General features: G+C 44.2%; 1 protein-coding gene across 2 annotated transcripts in view; it reads right to left on the bottom strand.

The window, feature by feature from the left end:
* The window catches only part of THRAP3 (thyroid hormone receptor associated protein 3), a 72043-nt gene extending 61278 nt beyond the window's left edge, over positions 1 to 10765 (bottom strand). The window contains exon 1 of one of the 2 annotated variants that reach the window (XM_059919089.1): positions 10657 to 10765. The gene's annotated coding sequence lies outside the window, so the exon portion shown is untranslated. The remainder of the gene's footprint in view (positions 1 to 10656) is intronic. The other variant, XM_059919091.1, reaches the window with a different exon arrangement.
* Between the last annotated feature and the right edge of the window lie 10777 nt (positions 10766 to 21542).

Genomic DNA, 21542 nt, shown 5'->3' with positions numbered 1-21542 from the left:
AATGATATTTAATACAGAACAAGGAAACCAAAGATCCTCTCCTCAGAAAGCACCTCCTATTTCTTGTTCACAGCTCTAGGATTAGTTACCAGAATAAGATCAGGTGAGAAGGGAAAGCTCAAGATTCCAGATGGAATAACACACTGTTTTAATATTATATATACATATTATATCTGGAACTTAAGTTACAGCTTATGTATACTTTTGACCAGCACATAAAATCTTAGTTTCCTAAAAACCCCAGCAATGCTAGTTGACAACTTCAAAATTAAACAGTTAACCTTTGATTTACATTCATGGATCATGTATGAAAATACCTCAACACATTAATGGTCAGGGCAGGTACCAGATTTTATCAGGAAGCTGCTCTTTGGGCTAACCATGTTAAAATTTTTTTCATTAAGCTGCCTTCTCTCAAAGAGAAGATGTTTCAAAAATATTAAAAAATGATAATAAATGATATGACAAAGCATTTGCAATAATTAAATGACACTCTATGTATCGTTCTTTCAATGAATTTTGGATCCACTGCTTCTGAACCAAGAGTCCAACAATTTGTTGAAGAGATGGTTCACTGCAGTGGCTAAACTCAAAAGACATTCAAAACAATTACATCTGAGAATTTCTAGTGCTCAACTAACACTGTTCATTCAACTGTCAAAACAGCACAAGGAAAAAAAAAAAACAGCCCTAGACTAATTCTATTTGTGCCTAAACTTACGTGAGATAGGATTTTCATCACTTTTACATATCCAAACCATTTAATAACCATTTAGTAATAAAAGAAATGATGGCATGTGACTATGCTAAGTTGCATAAGATACTGAACTATACAATTTTTCATGTATTCTTTATTATTAGTGTCAAAATATATATACTGTAATTCTCTCAAAATAAGGAAGGTAGGAAAGAAGGCGTATTTTCATTTTAAAGATGGAAAGACACAAAAAGCTAGGCAAGGGAATTCCCTGGGGGTCCAGTGGTTAGGACTCTGCACTCTCACTGCTGAGGGCCCGGGTTCAATCCTTGGTCAGGGAACTAAAATCCCACAAGCCGTGCTGAGCGGCCAAAAAAAAAAAAAAAAGCTAGGCAAATATTATTGATTCTGAAATACATCTTCTGTCATTCTATTTGCAGCAAGGCGAATCAAAAAGCCTCTGCAGTCGGCTGGTAGATTCAAGTCCATTTATTCTTGAAGAGAAATTTAAATAATTTAACTCTGGATCTAATAAGCATGACAATAACAAAATGGGATGTTCTGTTATGTGAGGACTCTCCTAATTTACTGGTCAATCCACTCCTTGGACCCTTACTCTGAGCAATATAGCAGATGCTAAGAGTGGAAGTTTAGAGTCAGACCTAGGTTCAAATCTTATCTCTTCCTAAATTAATCTCTTATGCCTCAACTTTATCATTTGTAAAACAAGAAACTCTTCACTTACCCTGTAAAATACAGGATTAAATGAGATAATGCATGTAAAGTGCTTAAATAAGCATTTACTTTGAAAAAAATCTCAATCTATAAAAGTTCTTCTTTAATATTTAGGTTGACCTTATATCCAGGTTTGCTCAAGATAGTCAGTTTACACTTGCTGTCCCAGTGTATTAATAGCATCCCCTCTCTCAATAGTGTCCTGGTTCAAAAAGATAAATTATATGGTCACAATATTAATTTGACAAAAGTAAATCTAACTTGAGACAAACATCATTAAATCAGAGGAAAGGGAACTATTCCAGCTAAGAACTGGCACTCAAAATCTCTCTATCCAAGCACGTATAAATTAAAGAAATGATGGTCACATTTAGGTGTGTAAATTGTACCTCCCTGTCCTCCCCCAAAGAGACTCATAAGAGTTCAATCATAAATATTGAACTCTAGCTAATGATATGCATGTTGAAGCGTTTAAATATAAAATGTACTGATTTCTGCAACTTACTTTAAAATGCTTCAAAAAAAATAAGGAAATGGGCAAAGGACTTGAACAAATATTTCTCAAAAGAAGATATACAAATGGTCCACAGCATATGAAAAGAGGACATCACTAATCAATAGGGAAATGCTAACCAAAGCTACCCCACACCCATTAGAATGGCTACTATTTAAAAAAAAAAGAAAAGAGGAAGGAAGGAACGGAGGGAAGGAGGGAGGGAGGGAGGGAGGAAATGCTGGTGAGGATGTGGAAAAATTGGAGCTGTAGCTGGGAATGTAAATGGTGCAGCCACTGTGGAAAACAGCAGAGAATGGCAGTTCCTCAAAAAACTAAACACAGAATTACCATATGATCCAGCAATTCCACTTCTGGGTATATACTCAAAAGGACTGAAAGCGAGGTCTTGAAGAGATATTTGTACACCTAGGTTAACAGCAGCATTATTAACAATAGCTAAAACGTGGAAACAACCCAAGTGTCTGACTAATGGATAAATGGATAAGCAAAATGTGGTATATACCTACATACAATGGAATATTATGAAGGGAAATTCTGACATGTTACAACATGGATGAACCTTGAGGACGTTATGCTAACTGAAGTGACCTAGTCACAAAAAGACAAATACTCTTTGATTCCCCTTATATGAGGTACTTAGAGCAGTCTAAACCTAAGAGACAAAGTAGAATGATGGTTGTCAGAGGCTGGGGATGGAAGGGAGAATGGGGACTGACTATTTAATGGGGTATAAAGTATCGATTTTGCAAGATGAAACATTCTGTAGATGAACAGTGATGATGGCTGCACAACAGTGAATGTACTTAATACCACTGAACTGCACACTTAAAAATTATTATCATGGTAAGTTTTATGTTCTGTATATTTAGCCACAACAAAAAAACCTGGAAAAAAAATACGGTGGAGTGATGAGTATAAAGATATGTGATAAAGTAAACATAGCAAAATGCTAACAAATGTAGAATCTAGGTGGCAGGCATATGGGTACTCACTGTACAATTCTTTCAACTTTCCTGCATGCTTGAAATCTTTCATAATAAAACACTGGAGGAAAAAAAAAATCAAAGAAATTTTCATCCCTACGAAAAACACTTGATGCAGAGCAACTAACCTACCCAGTATAAGAGAAACACGAGCCTAAAGAGATGAGAGAATGTAAAAGCCAACTTACACTAAATCTTCTAAAAGTTCATTTTAGCCACATTCAATGGGATCATCACAACTGTAATAACACTAACACAGTGGGAATATATTTGCCTACCCTAGCCCCAAAATAACAAATTAAGATTTAGCTCATCCAACATAAATAACCAATATTCTGAAGGCAATATTTGAAGCCCTGATTTAAGCAATAAATCCATCCACTTCTAAAAAATAACTAACCTGGACAGAAATTAAATCCCAAAAGTACATCAATTAGTAAAGATCTGTAAACCACATTATTTTCATTTTAGTAAATGCCTAGCACTTAGTAGACATTTAATAAGTATTTAATGCCTTCTTTCCCCAAAAAACGAAAAGCCAAACAATGTCAAAAACAATCCATGCATGAATCTCAATTCCAGTTCCTGCTCAGTTGTTTTTAAAGTGAAGAACAGAAACTCTAATAGTAAACTTTAAAAAAATTCTAATCCAGAACTAGGAGGTTTAGCAAAATTGTCCCCATGTTTTCCCCTTTGGCCACATAGGTAGCATTCTCTCTGCATTCTGAACAAACCCATTGTGGGCTAAGAGGTAAAAAGAGTTTAAATATTATGAAAATGGTGATGCATAAATGATAGCCAAAGGAAAGTCCAAAATTCTTTTGTAAAGGGGAGAAAACTGCAACTACTATGAGGCCCCACCTATCATATGCAGAAGCAATGCTGACAAAAACATGAAAAGACAATCTAGATCCACGCTAACAGAACTTTCTGAGATAAGGAAAATGTTCCAAATCTATGCTACTCAAAATAGCAGCCACCATTCACATGTTGCTGCTACTGACCACCTGAAGTATGGCTAGTGTGAAAACCATACTAAGTAAATATACTAAGTATTTAATTTTAATTAACTCAAAGTGAGCTAGCCACATTTGGCTAGTGGCCACCAAAATGAACTGTGCAGATCTAGACCACAGACCACATATTTAAGGTAATTTTTCCCCAACAGAATCTAAAGCTCAGTACATGCTTAATAAACACTGACTAAGGTGGAAATGGAGAGTCAGAAAGGCTTTTGAACAGAACAAAAGGATCAATTCTGGGCATTTTTCTACACATTGTATTGTGTCAACAAATATGGTGCTCCAATCTACATCTCTTTTCTACCTAGCATTCCACTGTACACACATGCTATAACATAAGCAGTTCCCTAGTGTTGTACATTTAGGTTGCCTTTAATTTTTCACTTAACATAACACTGTAATGATTATCCTTATCTTTAAGGACCTGTGCAATTATTTCCTTATGGTATATTCCTAAAAGCACAGGTACATTGTGTTGTTCTCCGGAACAGCTACAGCACCTTATATTGCTACCAGGAGTACTTGAGAATGTCCATTTCCCCACACCCTCACCAACAATAGCCGTCATATTGTTTTTTTTATCATGATGGAGATCTGAGGGAAAAAATGGTACTTCATTTTTGATTTAATCTGTATCTCTCATTTTCACGTGATTTATTCTTTCAAGTTAACGTAATTTTCAAAAAGGTTAGCCAACTGTTCCAGAGCTGTTTATTGAATAATTAAGTCATCCTTCCCTCACAATCTTGAAATACCAACTTAATCATGTACTCAGCACTTTCCATATGCTATCAGTTGAGGGCTCTGGGTGTTTCTCACTGTCCTTTCAGATTTAGTGCCATATAACTACTTCCCTTTCCCAAGTAGCTAACAAGCAATCCATCTTCCATATATAATAAAACTAATTTGTTGAATCCCTACTATGTGCCCTGGCACTGGGCTAATCATCTAGCCATCACAATAACCCTTGTTGGAGGTAGGTAAGAGATTTCCATCTCCATCTGAAATTGAACAGATACACTGAAGGGTTAAGCAACTTGCCCCAAGGTCCCAGTTTAATTAAAAACAACAAAAAACTGGTAAGAAACAAGGACTTCCATTTCTCATCTCATTCCAAGGTCTCTAGGTACCACAGATCATATAACTCTATGACCATGCCCTATTAAATGAACACTGCAGCTGAAAATATTCTGCTAAAAGTGGAACAGAAAATATCCCCTACCAAACCCCAAAGTACAAAATATCAATGCAGCACCTCAGACTGAAATGGGGGTGGGCTATTCAGAGCCTGGCCAGCTTAGCCTCCTTCCCTCATAATGCCTGAGGCACCTCCTCACTCCAGAGTGTTTTAAAACCTCCTGTCCCACCTATACTTGGCTAAACTTACCAAAAATTCAAGGAAAACAATCATTACCACAGCCTACCTACAGAGTTACCTCAGTTTTACAGAACAGCCTTTAGAGAATGAGTTTTGAATACAAATTTTTATAAATTATTATAACTCATATATAATAGATGTACACATTTTAAAGATACAGTTCAGTAAGTTTTGACAAAATATACTACGTAAACACCAACCCAACAATAGAATACTTTTATCACTCCAGTAAGTACCCTCTTGCCCCTTGGCAATCTCCTCACCAACCGCCATACAAATTATTTTCAACAGGTAGCTTAACAGAATCTGAGTAAGCTAGAACTCGATAGTGGGAGCACTTCCAGAGACTGCCACCCAGTCAGCCATCTATTTATTCCCATATTAATTCATCCTTTCTCTCAATATTTACTAAGCCTCTTCTATTTAACAGAGAATGTCCTAAGTGTAGGGATTCAGCAGTGAATCAAACAAATCCCTGCTTCACTCTCTAAAGAGGTGAAGACACAATAGATGAAAAATAAATAATGTAATGTCCCATAGTAATAACGCGGGGTTGGGGAGGGGTATTGGCTAATGATCAGAGTACCATTATAGAGAAGGTCGTCAAGGAAAGCCTCTCTCAGAACACTTTCCAATGTGATACATGCATACAAAGGGACATCAAAACTGCCAGAGTGGGACTTCTCTGGAGGTCCAGTGCTTAGGACTCTGCGTTTCCACTGCAGGGGGCGCGGGGTTTGATCCCTGGTCTCCCTGGTCGGGAAACTAAGATCCCACATTCCGCGTGCTGTGCAGCCAAAAAAAAGGCTTTGTAAAGGATAACTTTATTACACCTGAAACAAGAATTTTTTTTACATTAAAAAATTTACCCAATTCTTTTTCTTTATTGGGCAACCCCACTCTGGCGCCTGACCAACTTCCTCAATCTCCTTCATTTTTAAAGTTTTTTTCTGATAGCCCATAGTCTGGTAGCCAAAGGTTTTAGTCAAGACTCTAGAACACATAGGACACATCCTTTAGATACAATGGGATCATCTTCCGGGAAACCCTGATACAGTGGAGGGTCCTGGAGTGAAGAAATCTCTACGGTAACTTCAGAAAGCAGTCTCACCTCTATGACTTCCTCTATCAGTCCTTTCTGTAGGGACTTCCCCGGTGGTCCAGTGGCTAAGACTCCATGCTCCCAATGCAGGGGGTCCGGGTTCAATCCCTAGTCAGGGAACTAGATCCCACATGCCTCTACTAAAAGCAATGAAGATCCTGCATGCCGCAACTAAGACCCAGCACAGCCAAATAATTTTTTTTTTAAATCCTTTATGTATCCTGCCCTTTTTATTAAAATAGACAAAAATAAAATTGAGTTATGAACCTCTCCAAAAAACACACAGGATTTCTGAAAGCAAAGCGATGGACTTCACAAACGCATACATTAAACACACACACACACACACACACACACATATACACACTTTTGCCTCAGGACAGGCACCAAAAGTCTTCTAATTAGACATTCAGCAACTTCTTTTGCTTGGCCTTCTATCTTCTGAAACAAGCCAAGCTGTGCAGTTACTGCATTCCAGATGCTACAAAGCAAATCAGGCAGAACAAAAATGAGGACACTACACGTGTGCCAGCTAAAAAGGCATGGGCAGGGGTCAGATCAATGCCTTTTGCTTTCTAAAAGCCCTTGGGTTTCTATAGTGTGGAAACAAAATAATTCAATGTTTTGGGCCCTCCCCTCCCCACTGCACTGCTCCATCTCCCTCTTCTGAAGTTATCTAAAATTTCCTTTTTTATTTTAAAGAAGAAACAAAAGAAAGAAATAAAGCACCAAAGCAGAAAAAAAAATTTTTAGTGGTGATATAAGGACGTGCCCAACTATAAAAGATTGCTGCTGCAAGCAGAAACACAGGTCCATGGCTGCCAGATCTGATTTTTCAAAACAGCCTGAATCCACATTTTTACATGAAATCTCCCTGTTTTTCACTGTTGACAACTAATTCAAATTTACAACACTGTGTGAGCCAAACAAAACACATCTGCCGACTGGATTTAGTCCATGAGCCTTCAGTCTTCAACCTCTGCCATAAAAAGAAAAATACATGGTTCTTTCAGTGGTAGAGCTCTAACTCTGTGGAAAAAAGCACACCCTATGCTTCCAGTAACACACTATCATCTGAAAACTACACTACAAAATATATAAACATACATATGAAACCCCTGTTAGAAGGAAAGCAAGAAGAAAACAATCTCACTCTTCACACACTAAGGTACTCCACTTCTACCACTAAAATAGGAACTGTAAACAAAACCCAATGGAAGAAAACAGTAGGAATGGATAGGATTTTCGTGAAACTGATCTCACTAATGTTTAGCTTCCTCAGTATGTGCATCGGCCCATAACTCCTAGAGAAAAAGAAACTAAAAGGTGATTTTCCTGTGGCACAGCATTTAACTTTGGTTTAAAACATACAAAATACGATTCCCTAAAGAAAGGCAAACTTGGGCTTCCCTGGTGGCGCAGTGGTTGAGAATCCGCCTGCCAATGCAAGGGACACGGGTTCGAGCCCTGGTCCGGGAAGATCCCACATGCCACGGAGCAACTACGCCTCTGTGCCACAACTACTGAGCCTGTGCTCTAGAGCCCATGAGCCACAACTACTGAGCCCGTGTGCCACAACTACTGAAGCCCTTGTGCCTAGAGCCCGTGCTCCGCAACAGTAGAAGGCACTGCAATGAAAAGCCCACTCGCCACAACTAGAGAAAGCCCGCACGCAGCAATGAAGACCCAACGCAGCCAAAAATAAATAAATAAAATAAATTTATTTTTAAAAAAAGGCAATCTTTTAGGAAGGGTACCCATGACTCTTAACTCTCCTGGTAAGCCACGGGCAATTACTTTTTTATGGGTTATAAACCTGTACAAAGAGCCCATGTGCAGCAACTAAGACCTGGCGCAGCCAAAAAAAAAAAAAAAAAAACCTGCATTACAAACCCTACAGCACTGGTTCTTAAATTTTGAGATTCCAATGAATGATGGAAGGTAATGACCCTTTGAGAAAATGCACTTCCCTCACAAAAATTTTAGAGTTCATGAGCTCCCTGTAGTCCATGGACCGTACTAAGAACGTCTTGCTCTAGAGAATATTAAAACTACCTGATCTCAAAACCCTCCGCTTCTTCCCACCAACGCATCTCCACTCCATCTCCCTACTTCAGGCAACTATCATCTCCAGGCTACACCAGTACAATAGCCTCTTAACTGATAGCCCCACAATCCATTTTCTACACCCTTGGCAAAAGCGATTTTAAAATGTGAATCTGGGGACTCCCCTGGTGGCGCAGTGGTTAAGAATCCGCCTGACAACGCAGGGGACGCGGGTTTGATCCCTGGTCCGGGAAGATCCCACATGCCGCGGAGCAACTAAGCCCGTGCGCCACAACTACTGAGCCTGCGCTCTAGAGCCCGCGAGCCACACCTACTGAGCCCGTGTGCCACAACTACTGAGGCCCGCGTGCCTAGAGCCCATGCTCCGCAACAAGAGAAGCCACCACGCGATGAGAAGCCTGCGCACCACAACGAAGAGTAGCCCCCGCTCACCACAACTAGAGAAAGCCCGCACGCAGCAATGAAGACCCAATGCAGCCAAAAATAAAAAATAAATTAATAAAAAAAAAATACCTGTACTAGTTATGCTATTAAACTAATATGCTAAAGAACTACTACTACTGCTGCTGCTATGACTACTATTACCACCACCACCGCTAGAATTGGACTGTACCTAGTCTGCAGACTAAAAACACCAGTCTCCAAAACCGGAGATCTTTCACTAGTGCTAAGAGATGTAAAAAGCAGAGATGGAACTGTATTGAACGTAAAGGCTTTTAGTTAAACAGTTCCTAACAGAAACTTCAATCCACTCTTCTACAAAATACAATCAAGCTTAAATGGCTGCAGAAAAAAACTGCTTTTGATATTGCTAGAGTGTGTATACTAATTCACAAAACAAATTTCCCAGTAGAGAACAAACTAAGCCCAGTTTGTTCCACAAGTTGTTCATGGCAGCAGCCAGCTTTGGCTCTTTAACAGGCTTGATACACACATCAGTCTGTCTAGATAACAGGAAAAACTACAACAAACAGTACTGCCACAAACAAGAAAAGGGAGGGCCATCTGAAAGGGGAAGAAAAGGATGGTGTGATACGTGCCTTTCCACTCTGGGCCTACAACCTATAAATTCTAAAAGCGACTATAATGATAATAGTGCTTAATATATGGTAGGTAATGAGCTAAGCGGTTTTCAATTTACTTCATTTAACCTTCACAGTTACCCTATAAAATAACCAGTGTTGCCGCTATTTTGCAGATAAGGAAACTGAAGGACCTGGAAGTGAAGCTCCTCGACCTGAAACCAAAAGCTAGCAGAGCCAAAACTTGAACCCAGGCAGCTGGCTCCAGGATCCTTCCGTTACGCTGCCACCAGAAGCTTCATCGGCTCTCTCCCGCCAGGCTCTACCACGCTCTGAGGCTTTTCCTTCAATCCAATGAATAACCTCCCCGTAAACACTCAACTACCACTGACGGCTCCAACTGCTGGGCACCAGCGCTACTCGCCAGCTTCTGCCGCCATACTCCATCCCTAAGACTTAGAAAGGCAAAGAGAATAACTGATTAAAGTTGCTTAGGTGCTAAAGGAGATGAAGGAAATTACCTTATTCAGGCAGAACACACGCCAATTACTACTGGAACGCAAGTCGGCCTCACCTCCAGCGTAAGAGAAATGAAAGTGGGCTCACCAATGTTCCCGTGCGTGATAAATGTGGACTATACCTCCTCTGGCCACAAGGCAGAAAAGAACGGAAGAGGTACCAACATTTACTGAGTGCCAGCCACATGCGCCCTAGAAGAAGACAGATCCAGGCCAATGGAGATTAGGCTGGGGGGAAGGGCACTCAAGAGTTCCGGGAAAAGGAGAAATCCAAATAATAGGATTCACCCGCCTAAGCGGGGAGACAGAGGAGGTGGAGGCCCCTCCCTGGCAGCTTGCAAGCAAGAAAAAGAAAGATAGGGGGTGCTCCGGAGAAAACGCGGCCCTGAGCGTCGGGAGCTAGGCCGGAGCGAGGGGAAGCCCTGAAGGGCGGGGAGGGGGAGGAGCCGGAGCGAGCAGGGCCCGCTCAGAAGAAGCCGAGGAGCAGGCGAGGGGGAGCGGCTCCGCGCCAGGCCTGCCGGGCGCCCTGAGCCAGCGGCCGCGGAGAAAAGATAAAAGACGAAACGAGTGGAGCAGACTGAGCTGCCCTAATTCCTATCAAAGGCCCTCACTCACCTGAGTCCACCTCAGCGATCGCAGCAGCAGCCTCGCAACGGCACAACCGGCCCGAACCTGCCCCCCGCCCGACAGCGCGCCCCGCGTCCCCGCTCTCCGATGGCGTCAGCTGCGGCGTCGCCCCGCGGCCTCCTGGGAAATGTAGTCCTAGGTCCCGCCTTCCTGGCCAGCTTGACGGTCTACGGAACTACGTTTCCCACAAGGCAAGGCGAGCGCCGGGCCCGCCGCTCTGCGTCACGCGCCAGGTTGTCGGCAGTCACGTGGGCTGATTCGTTCCATCCCCTCCCCCCGCCTGGGTGGCCTGGGGAAGAAGCAGGGAGGTGGACGGAAGGGGCGGGGGCGTTGCTGACGCCAAGGCCCCCACCATTTTGGAAGCAGTCTGGAGCAAGGGCCTGAGCCCCACCCACTCGCGGCCTCCCTTCGTAGTCGGAAAGTCTCTGAGCTGGGAATCTGCTAGCCTGGCTTTCGGTCTCTGCCCTGCCACCTTTCGCTTCGTGACCTTGAGCAAATCTCCCCTCTCTGAGCCTCAGTTTCCTCCCCTATGAAATGAGACTCTTAATTTCTACCCCACAGAGTTGTTGCGGGACTCCGACAAAGTACGGCACACGAAAGCATCTACTACCCTGAAAGCGCGACTCAAAATGAATTTGTTTTTATTGTGACAGTGTGCGCCTATGGAGACCCAGAAGCCCGGGTGGGCAAAGCTCTCTCCACCCTCATCTCCCGCCACCGCTGCCCCCCACCTCCAACGACAATGGGAGCACATAAAGAGGTTTTAAAGAGTGTGGTCCTGTAAAGCTTATTAAAGTGGATGCCCTCACCTATAGAACCAGAAATTTCCCGGGAGGTATAGCCTTGGAATCTGCATTATAAATAGACTTCTCCAGTGATTCTTAACGCACATAGAAGTCTGACAACCACGGCATTTATCAAGGTTTCTGCACAGACTGGTTTGCGCTAGAATTCCTACCCTACTGAACGCCAAGCTTTAAGACTGAGCTCCAATGTCACCTCTTCTGTGAAGCCTTCCAAGTTTACTAGCTCTTCCTCATCTCTGTCCTCCCACAGTACATTTCCATCTTATATATCAAGGACTGTGTTTGTCTTCCCCACCAGACTGTGAGCTCTTTAGAACAAAGATCAGTTTTGATGGATTTCTGCATCCCCAGGACAAAGTAAACAAAGTAAAGGTGAAAAAAAATATTGAATCTATTCTTCCTGCGAGAAAAACTCACTAGGCTCAACTCAAATCTCACATGGTGCCACATCAGCTCTCACCCTTACTGGCCTCAGCAGCATTCCTTCCACACTGTTTTCTTTCTTTGAGCATTTCCTGTAGGCTGCATGCTGTGTAGTGCTTCTTGAGAGGTTCTGTTTCAATTTCATTTTCAATTCACAGATTTTCTGAGTGTCTACTATAGGCTATGCCTAGTGCAAGATACTAGGAACACGGTGGTAAACTAGGTAGATACAAAAATACATAGTCATTACTCTTTATTTCCAAAACACCTCTGTGTTCGATCTCTTACCTTTCTCCTACCTCTGCCCCTTCCCTAGCCCATAAACTTACCCCATAGTTCCAGCCTCCTCTCTCTCTTCTCATTCAACCTCTCTCCCTGAGTGACCTCTCTCCTTAAGTGATTGTCACACTCAGGTAGCTTTTGCAGCTCTTCTGTGAATTTTACTCCCTTATCTATGTCTTAGCATCAACTCAGTTCCAGATGTTTGTCACCATACCCTGATTTCCCACTGGTATCTCAAACTGAACCTGCAGAAAACTGAACTCTTTTCTCCAATAAGCATTACCTAATTAATTGTGCATACGTCTGTATTCTCCACTAAGCTTGGAGTGCCTCTCAAGGAAAAGAACACCTTATCACTCCATTCATTTGTTGAGCACCTACTATGGTCCAGGCCCTGTGCTAGAAGCTCAGGAGGAAAATGGTAAACAAAATAAATGTGGTCCCTGTCTTCACAGAGCTTAATTCTAACTGCAGAGACAACATTAAGGAGTCTGTCACATGCATAATTAATTACTACTTGTGATAAGGGCAACACAGGAAATTATATGAGACATATATATATAAAACAACACAGAATAAGGGTTGGCAAACTGTGGCCTACGGGCCAATGCTAGCCCGCCTCCAGTTTTTTTATGGCCAGAAGCTAAGAATTGTTTTTTCATTTTTAAATGGTTGAAAAAAATCAAAAGAATACTAATATTTCATGACACATGAGAAGTATATATGAAATTCAAAGTTCAGCATCCATAAATTTGTTTATGTATTTTCAATGGCTGCTATGACCCTGAATTGAATAGTTGCGATGCTCTATGACCTGCAAAACCTGAAGTATTTATTATGTGCCCCTTATAGAAAAAGTTTGCTGATTCTTGACAGAGAATCCCGAGGTCCTGACCTAGACTTGAAGGTCAGAGGAGGCTTCCCTGAGGAACTGACCGATAAACTTACAGTTAACTAGGTTGAGAATTGGGGAAGAGCATTCATTCCAGACAGAAGAAACAACACACGGGAAAGCCCTGTGGCCTGAAGGAATTTGGCACATCCTAAATATTGTTAGGCCTACTATTGACTCTGGAGTGTAACATGAACTAAAGCACAGTGAGCTTAGTGAGGTCAGGTCCTGCTGGGTTGGGTAGTCCACGTTGAGGATATTGGATTTTACTCTCAGAGCAATGGGAAGCCATTGAAAGGTGTATAAGCAGGGGAGGGATTCAGATTTCCTTTTTTAAAGGATTAAATAGGGGGACTTCCCTGGCGATCCAGTGGTTAAGACTCCGTGCTTCCACTGCAGGGGGCACGGGTTCAATCCCTGGTCAGGGAACTAAGATCCCGCATGCTGCACAGCATGGCCAAAAAAAAAAAAAAAAGGATTAAATAAATTTCCTAAACAATTAAATGAAATTCCTATTTTAAAGGCTTATTCAGTGTGAGAATAGATTAGGGCAAACTAGAATGAAAGTGAAGAGACCAATTTAGGAGGTATATCACAATAGTTCAAATGAGAAGACACAGTGGCTTGATCCACTGTGTTTTCAGTGGGGATGAAAAAAAGTTAGCAGATTCAAAAGATACTTAGGGGGACTTCCCTGGTGGTGCAGTGGTTAAGAATCCACCTGCCAATGCAGGGGACACGGATTTGAGCCCTGGTCCGGGAAGATCCCACACGCTGCAGGGCAACTAAGCCCATGCGCCACAACCACTGAGCCTGTGCTCTAGAGCCTGCGAGCCACAACTACTGAGCCTGCGCACCACAACAAGAGAAGCCACCGCAATGAGAAGCCCACACACCGCAACAAAGAGTAGCCCCCGCTCGCCCCAACTAGAGAAAGCCCACACGCAGCAACAAAGACCCACAAAACATAGCCAAAAAAAAAATTTTTTTTTTTAAATAAAGATACTTAGGAGATCAAATCTACTGGTCTTGGTGATTGGATGAAAGAGGGAGAGAAGGAGTCAAGGCTGACCCCTAGGTTTCTGGCATGAGCAGCTGTGTGGATGGATGTGCTATTACTGCCTCCCTACCCCACTCTGCTTGTACAAGTCTCCCCACACTCATCACGATGTATTGAAATCATCCGTTACATGCCTGTGTCTCCCACAGACAGCCATCTCCTGGAAGGCAACAATGAGCTTGTTCTTTGTCTTCCTAGGGCCTGGCAGTGAGCTAGGCATAGAATTGGCAGCAGTAAATGTGTATGAACTTTTCTTCAGTTCTTATTTCTGTTTCTTACAGGAGCTCTCTATCCTTCTGACTGCTCAGGTTCAAAATCTCAGAGGAATCCTGGCTTCCTCTTTCTACCTCATCTACCATATGGCATCAGTCACAAAGTCCCATGTATTCTGTCCCCAGAACATCTGGTGAATCTCCTAGTACCCTGTTTCAGGCCTTCACATGTCTTAACACATGCAAAGTGATTAGAACAGGGCCTGGGCCAGAGTAAAGGGTATATAAGTGTTGGCTATGATTAAGGACTCTTCCTCAGTCTCCCTGCCTCCTGCTTCTTTCCATTCAGGCCATCCTCCAGAAGGTAGTCCGAGTGCTATCTCTCAAATACAACTCTGATCTGAAGCCCTGGCTCCAGTGCTCTCAAGACCAAATCCTAAATCCTCAGTGTGGTCTACAAGGTCCCATGTGGCCTAACCTCTGATTATCTTCCCAGCTTCACCTTCACCTTCAAAGGCATTCCATTGCCACTGGGATGAAGGGCAAACTCAAGGCCTTCCAGCGTCTAGACTCCATGTCCTCACCAGCCTCAGCTCTTTCATACACAATGCTTCAGTTGTGTGTACTTGTCTTGACCATACTCTGGGTTTCCTGCCTCCTCATGCCAGCTCATGCCCTTCCTCCCCAATGACCCCATCTATCAAAGGCTTATCTTGTCAGTTCAGGGTCCCCCTCCATCAGGAGTACCCCAACATCTACTCTGTATTTGTCAGATCCTACCTTATATTGTGGTTTCTGCACATCTCATCCCTCCACTACGTGGGAGCAAATGGATCGGCCATCTGTTGCTGTGCCTGCTCAGGATCTTTCCAATCCTCCTCCTCTGGTAACAGCACTCTGATAATCCTTTGAGATGACTTCATTCCCCCACTCTGGCTGATGAGCACATTTCATTCCTTCGGCCACAGTGATTGGTAGGTGGCTCAAACCAGGCTAGCAGAGAGAGTGAACATCAGCCTGAGACCTATGCTGGAACACTGAGAAAAGAGCCCTCTCTTTCTTCTAGGGTTGCTAAACTAGAAGAGTAGCAACCTGGACTTTTTTTTTTTTTTTTTTTTGGCTGTGTTGGGTCTTCATTGCTGCGCGCGGGCTTTCTCTAGTTGCGGCGAGCGGGGGCTACTCTTCGTTGCGCTGCACGGGCTTCTCATTGCTGTGGCTTCTCTTGTTGTTGAGCACGGGCTCTAGGCGCACGGGCTTCAGTAGTTGTGGCACGCGGGCTCAGTAGTTGTGGCACACGGGCTCAGTAGTTGTGGCTCGCGGGCTCTAGAGCGCAGGCTCAGCAGTTGTGGCTCATGGACTTAGTTGCTCCGCGGCATGTGGGATCTTCCCAGACCAGGGCTCGAACCCGTGTCCCCTGCATTGGTAGGCGGATTCTTAACCACTGCACCACCAGGGAAGTCCCCAACCTGGACTTGTTAATGGTCATCTTTGCCATTATTTGGAGAGAGCCTTCTTGAGAATGAAGCCAACAGAGTTGGAAAGCAGAGCCATGAGTTGAGAAAGACAAATTCTCAGCTATACCATTTTGAGCCCTTGGATTCGGCCATGCCTGAAATTAGTAGCACCTTGACTTTTCCATGCATGAGCCAATAAATGCGTTCATTTGAAATGAGTATCTGTATCTGTCACTTCTGTGCTGGAGTCATGAGTAGCAGACTGAAGCTCCTGGGGCTATCTGTTGTGTACAAGAGACTTTCAGAGAAGGAAGGTGGGAGCGGAAATCAGAAGAGACTGGCACTAGCACCAGTGTGTGACCCTCTAAGCTTGAAGGTCCACCCGTGGAAAAGAGGAGCAGTTACCTTTGCTGTTGCTCAGACCAACCAAAGTGCCTTCACCTCCATCTCTGCTTTGCAGGAGAACCAAACCCAACATTCTGGTCAAGGTAACAGTTGCTTGTTTTGCTGATGATCATTGGGAAGAGGAGGCTTTTAATGGCTGAGCTTAAGCAGGAGGTGGTTACTCCTTAGCCAATTGGCTAGCATCTACCATCAGAGAATACTCTAGTCCAGTGGTTCCTAAACTTGTCTGCACATTGGAGTCATCTTGGGATATTTTAAAAATTCCGACACCCAGACCACATCCCAGACCAAGTAAATCACAATCTCTGGGGCTGGGACACAGGCATGGCTATTTTTTTTTTTTTTTTTTTTTTGCCATGCGGGTTCTTAGTTCCCCTACAGGGGATCGAACCCATGCCCCCCGCAGTCCTGCAGTGGAAGCATGGAGTCCTAACCACTGAAACGCCAGGGAATTCCCACTATTTTTGAAGTTTCCAACATGAGACACGTTTGGGAACCACTGCCAAAGGTCCCATCTTCCTGTTCCCAAGGCTTACACTTCTATAAAGCAGAGATTCTCCACCAAGTTGACATTAGATCACCTGGGGACTTTTTTTTTTAATATTTATTTATTTATTTATTATTTTGGCTGCACAGGGTCTTAGTTGTGGCATGCAGGATCTTTAGTTGCGGCATGCAGACTTCTTAGTTGTGGCATGCGAACTCTTAGCTGTGTCATGCATGTGGGATCTAGTTCCCTGACCAGGGATCGAACCCAGGCCCCTTGCATTGGGAGCACAGGGTCTTACCCACTGGACCACCAGGGAAGTCCCCGGGATTTTTTTTTTTAATGTCCATGTCTGGGCCCCACCTTCAGAAATTCTGATTCAGTTGGTTTGGGGTGAGACCCCAATACTGGCTGCTATAGACTGAATGTTTGTGCTCATCCCAAATTCATGTTGAAACCTAACCCCCAAGGTGCTGGTATCTGGCAGTGGAATCTCTGGGAGGTGATTAAGTCATAAAGGTGGAGCCCTCATGAATGGGATTAGTGCCCTTATAAAAGAGACCCCAGGGGAATTCCCCGGTGGTCCAGTGGTTAGGAGTCCACATTTCCACTGCAAGGGGCACGGGTTTGATCCCTGGTTGGGGAACTAAGATCCTGCAAGCTGTGCAGTGCAGCCAAAAAATAAAGAACCATTGTAGTTATAAAGAAAAAAGAGAGAGAGAGAGACCCCAGAGAATTCCTACCCCCACCCCCACTCCCATTCCCTTTCTCATTTGCTTGCTCTTCCCCTAAGGCGAAAGAATGTTTTGTGGGAAGGATGAGGCTGAGAGAAGCTTCAACAAGCAAATAAGACTCTGGCTCCCCTCCCTTTTCAGATCCTCCTCCTCCTGCCTTCCATGTGGTGAACACATGGCCAGGGCACCATCAGATTTCTAGAGGCAAGTCTGGAGATCTACCTCTCTGATCCCACTCTCAGGGTTGGCCCAAGGATTGGGTAGGTTTCTCTGTCCTGCCCAGACTGTCCCTTAGGTGGGTCTTGCCAAGGTCTAGACATGGGAGGGGAAAGTTATTGAGTTTAGGTCCAAATATAAGCAATTAGCAATAAAACTGATTTGGCTCTCCATCCTACTGCCTTGACTGGCTGGTCTGAACTCAGGGTTTGGGGCGGGGTGGTGTATGTAAGTATCACTCTCACACCCCAGCACTAGCATTTGTACCAGCTTCCATTCATTGGTTTTCTCACTGAACTGGACTGCACTGTGTCCTGTGTCCTCTGTATATTCCCCAAGCACAGAGACTGCCACAGAAGTTCTCAATATATATAAATTGACTCAGGCCTTGGGAATTCCCTGGCCGTCCAGCGGTTAAGACTCCACGCTTCCACTGCAGGGGGGCACGGGTTCTATCCCTGGTCAGGGAACTAAGATCCCGAATGGTGCACGGCAGGGCCAAAAAGTAAAAAAAAAAATTAAGTCAGGTCTTCACTGAATTCCTACCCCATTTAGGAGATAGGAAGGGATACAAAATATACAAATGGGACATAGTATGATCCCTGCTCTCGGGGTCTCCAGTGACCAACAGCCTCGGAGGGGCAGGGAAGACTTCCCAAAGAGGAGGCACTCAGCTGATTCCTGAAAGATGGAGGGGTGTCACAGGAAAAGTGGGAAGGTGCGGAGGTATGAAAGGTTCATCTAAGGGAATATTGTGCTCCCTCAAGGGCACTTGGAAGGGCTGTTCTCGATGATAGCCCCATCCCCACCCCCCCATCCACACGAACAGCTTCACTACGGTTCTCCTCAATCCACTCGTGTGGGCAGATCAAGAGACTGAGACAGACACTTAGGGAAGGAACCAGTACCAGACACAGAAGGAAAAGAGACTCCTAGAATAGGGCCTGTGGACAAGCAGGATGTGAAACCAACCACCAGTTGCTGCTCTTTTTTTTTTTTTTCCTGTATAATGTATTTTTTATTATACTTAATTTCTAGTTCAACAATCATTCTATCAAACATCTAAAATGCATCCTTTGGTTTATGCATTTTACAATCCACTTAGAGAAAAAAAAGTAAACATCTTTTTCAGTTGACTCATGTGTAAAACTGGAGAGGAGTTGCTGCTCTTTTCCCACCTTGGCTCTGAGCAAGTTCCTCTTGCAGTTGGGGCATCCCCTTTGGGGATGGCAGTAAATATAACATCACTGACCCCTCCTGGACTCTGATTCGATAGAGCCGGGTACCGGTAAAGCCAGTTATTCCCAGGGAAGTCGGCGGCGTCAGGCCTCAGAGGATCACCACAGGCCCGGCTCCTGACTGGGATTCAGGCCTCAGAAGCTTCCTCCCCAGCGCCCTCTTGCATCAGAAGCAGAAGCCTAAACCTCAGTGATCTATCTCCCCCAAGCTACTTCAGAAGAGGGGACTTATTCCTCCCTGGCACATTTTATTTATAAGACCTGCTTTTTTGAAACAGCTGCTGTTTTATCTTTTGTCGAACTCAGTGGTTCTCAACTGGCGTGGATTTTGTCCCCCCAGTGAACATTTGGCAATGACTGGACACACTTTTGGTTGTCACAACCTGGGGGCGGGGCTGGGGGGTGGGGCATGGTACTACGGACATCTGGTGAGTAGAGGCCAGGGATGCTGCTAAACGTCCTACAATGCACAGGACAGCCCCTGACAACAAAGAATTATCCTGCCCAAAATATCAATAGTGCTGAGGCTGAGAAACTCTTCATCTTGCTTAGGGAGAAAAATGTTTAGTAACACTAGCTTTAAAATATCCCCGTTGTCTGGTCAGCAATAACTAACACAAGGCTGTCGTCTTGCAATTCATCCATAGATTCGTGCTTGCTCTCCTTTCCCTGTGTCCTGAATGGGGAGGGGTGGAGGTTGTGGTATGGGGGATGCTGCAGAAGTAGATGAGGGTCAGGTGGGGATGAGAGATGGGGGTCACACAGGGCAAAGAACACAGGCTTTAGAGTCAGACCTGAGTTCATATTCCAGCCTTGACTACTTTTTATTTATTTATTTATTTATTTTTTAGTATTTACTTATTTGGCTGTGCCGGTCTTAGTTGCGGCACGCGGGATCTTCATTGCCGCGTATGGGATCTTTAGTTGCAGCATGCGGGAACTTTAGTTGCGGCACGTGGGATCTAGTTCCCTGACCAGGGATCGAACCCCAGGCCCCCTGCATTGGGAGCACGGAGCCTTAGCTGCTGGACCACTAGGGAAGTCGCTTGACTACTTCTTTAGCTGTGTGCCTTTAGGAAAGTGACTTTCCCTCTCTGGGCCTCAGTTTTCTCCTCTGTAAAATAGGACAACTCCTACCTTACAAGGTCCAGGCACTCAGCTATCGCTATGACTTCATCCTGAGGTAGTCACGAGCCATCAGAAGAAGCCTGTGAGCCAGGGGGAGACAAATCGGCTCTGAGTGGCCGCTGGGGCAGCCTGGAGGTGAAATTACTTACCCTCACAGTGTCTGCATTTAGTTCCCTCCAGGCAGGTCCAGAAGTCTCAGTCTAGCTGTAATCTCTCCTTGCATGGCCTATACTCTTCCTTTTGTTTAGTTCAGTGCCTCAGAGGGTTGTTGCCACCACAGTAGTCTGACTATACAGCAGAGAAGTACATTGAGGTTGTAATTTGCATTTTGGTCTCCTTGCTGTGGGTGAGTTTCCTCCTTTTTGCCTGGGGGTGGGGACTGAGGCTGTCAAAGGTTGCCAGGCATCAAAAGACATCCCCCAGGCAGGGCTTTTGTTTACTAAGGCCCCGCTCTAGGAGACTGGAAGCTGGGTTATTCCAGAGTACAGGGCTCCCAGCCTCCAGGCTGGGGAGGGGAGGAAGTGGCCCCATCCAAAAAGGTTTGAAGGTTTTCCCAAGCCTGAGAAAGTGAACAGGGGTCTGCGTGTCTTGACTGTGGTTGTTGTCTTTCCTTGAGTAATAGGGACTTTGCACCGCTCCCACTCTGATCTCCCAGGACCTCTGATGGGCCTGCAGAGCTTCTGTTTGCTGGGGAGGGCATGGGTGCGTGAGTACGTGTGAGTACTAAGAATGCTGGCTTGGGAGTCACAGCAAAAGACCACTGTGGCTAAGCCAAGCAGGTCCACGAGGATAAATGAAAGTTGATTGAAGATTAAACAGTCCTGCCCTGAATATTCTAGATTGGATAAACACAGGAATTAAACACAGTGCTTTAGAGGGGTGGGGGCATTATAAAAAATTAAAGTATGTAAACTTACAATTAAATAAAGTATATTCAAAGGTAATAACATTCAAAGTGTGTCACTTCCTAATTATTTTACTGCACTTTGCTATTACACATGCTCTTGGGGTTATTTGTGTCTACATGGTGGAAACGCTACATAACGGTGCACTGCTGCTGGCCTCTTCCCAGCAGCACCTTCAGTGACATCAGGTTGGCAGCTTGAAGCTGGCAGTGGTGGGAGTATTTACACCACGGAAATTGGCAAATGCTACAAATCTCTCCCTAACACACCCCTCCCCCTTTCCCTCAAGCCGTTTGTAAACATTTTACCAGCACAACACTGGGTAGAGGATTCCCAAAACATGACTGTGATTGAATTTCCCGCCAGCTTGGCTGGCAGGGGGTTTGGAGCAGATAATGTGATTTAGAGAAATAAATAAATATGACATGTCTTACATCTGAGTATTGTGGGTAAAATGAATACTTGCTACAAATACCTAGTCCAGACATACTTGGGGACTCATCTCTCCCTCCTCCCTTAGAGACAAGAGTGTATACCCACTCACAAAGCACCCCTTAGAGCACCCCAAAACACCCTGTGGTGCCTTCTGGGTGGAATAAGACCCAAAACGCTATGAGGACAGGTACTTTGTT

The sequence above is a fragment of the Balaenoptera ricei genome, chromosome 1 (assembly GCF_028023285.1).
Source record: "Balaenoptera ricei isolate mBalRic1 chromosome 1, mBalRic1.hap2, whole genome shotgun sequence".
In the NCBI taxonomy this organism is placed as follows: Eukaryota; Metazoa; Chordata; class Mammalia; order Artiodactyla; family Balaenopteridae; genus Balaenoptera; species Balaenoptera ricei.
Note: the sequence above shows the minus strand (reverse complement) of the source record. Positions and strands in the feature narration are given on the sequence as shown.